This window comes from Cebus imitator, unplaced genomic scaffold (genome assembly GCF_001604975.1).
Source record: "Cebus imitator isolate Cc_AM_T3 unplaced genomic scaffold, Cebus_imitator-1.0 Scaffold689, whole genome shotgun sequence".
Classification (NCBI taxonomy): Eukaryota; Metazoa; Chordata; class Mammalia; order Primates; family Cebidae; genus Cebus; species Cebus imitator.
Window position 1 is genome coordinate 137453 of NW_016108004.1, and position 1614 is coordinate 139066.

The 1614-nt window shown below is 51.1% G+C and overlaps 1 protein-coding gene across 2 annotated transcripts in view; it reads right to left on the reverse strand.

The window, feature by feature from the left end:
• ADA2 (adenosine deaminase 2) overlaps nucleotides 1-1614 on the reverse strand; it is a 34752-nt gene that overhangs the window by 21151 nt on the left and 11987 nt on the right. The gene's annotated exons all lie outside the window — the stretch shown is intronic.

Below are 1614 nucleotides of genomic sequence, written 5' to 3' on the forward strand. Positions count from 1 at the left end.
GGTCTCGATCTCTTGACCTCGTGATCCACCCGCCTCGGCCTCCCAAACTGCTGGGATTACAGGCTTGAGCCACCGCGCCCGGCCTAAAAAAATTTTTTTGAGACAGAGTTTCGCTCTTGTTGCCCAGGCTGGAGTACAAGGCAAGATCCTGGCTCACTGCAACCTCTGCCTCCGGGTTCAAGCGATTGTCCTGCCTCAGCCTCGTGAGTAGCTGGGATTACAGGCATGAACCACCACACCCTGCTAATTTTGTATTTTTCGTAGACATGGGGTTTCTCCATGTTGATCAGGCTGGTCTTGAACTCCCAACCTCAGGTGATCCACCCGCCTCAGCATCCCAAAGTGCTGGGATTACAAGCATGAGCTACTGCGCCCAGCCCAGGAAATATAAAATTTTGAACCTGGGAGGAACCACAGGGAAACTTGGGAGCAGAGAGCTCTTAAGGTCATACTACAACTGGTTTGTATCAGAACAGAAACTAGGACTCAGAGTTTCTTTTACTTTTGTTTTGAGATAGGGTCTTGGCTGGGTGTGGTGGCTCTTGCCTGTAATCCAAGCACTTTGGAGGCCAAGGCGGGCGCACCACCTGAGGTCGGGAGTTCAAGACCAGCCTAACCAACATGCTGAAACCCCATCTAAAAAAAAAAAGAGACAGGGTCTCACTCTGCTGCCCAAGCTGCAATGCAGTGGCACCATCTTGAACAGCCTTGAACTCCCAGGGTCAGGTGATCCTCCGACCTCAGCCTCCCGAGTAGCTGGGACCACAGGTGCATACCACCATACCTGGCTAATTACTTTGTTTTGTAGAGATGGGGATTTTGCTATGTTGCCTAGGCTGGTCTCGAACTCCTGAGCTCAGGGGATTTACCTGCCACGGTCTCCCAAAGTGCTGGGACTGCATACCACCATACCTGGCTAATTACTTTGTTTTGTAGAGATGGGGGTTTTGTCATGTTGCCTAGGCTGGTCTCGAACTCCTGAGCTCAGGGGATTTACCTGCCACGGTCTCCCAAAGTGCTGGGACTACGTAACCACTGCATCTGATCAGGACTGGGAGTTTCACTCAGCTTTCCCTACCAGAGCATCATTCACTTCATAAGTGTTGAGCTTCTCCTGTGTGCCAGGCATACGCACAGGCTTGATGCCATAATCTCATTTAATCCTTGAAACCACACTATGAGTTAGGTCTCATTTCACAGATAAGGATTTTGAGGTTGAGAAATTCAGACCCCCTGCATAATTAGTGGGGCTGGAAGCCGACCACATTTCAGAATTTTGCCTGCCCTGAGGTGTCTCCTGCCCTCTGCCTGTAGAAAGGTAACAGTCACCTCCGTGCGCAGTAGCTCACACCTGTAATCCCAGCACTTTGGGAGGCAGAGCCGGGCAGATCACATGGTCAGGAGTTCGAGACCAGCCTGGCGAATATGGTGAAACCCCACCTTTACTAATAATCAAAAAAATAGCTGGGCGTGGTGGCAGGCGCCTGTAAACCCAGCTACTAGGGAGGTTGAGGAAGAGTAGTTTGAACCCAGGAGGCGGAGGCTGCAGTGAGCCAAAATCACACCATTGCACTCCAGTCTGTGTGACAGAGCGAGACCCCATCTCAAAAAAAA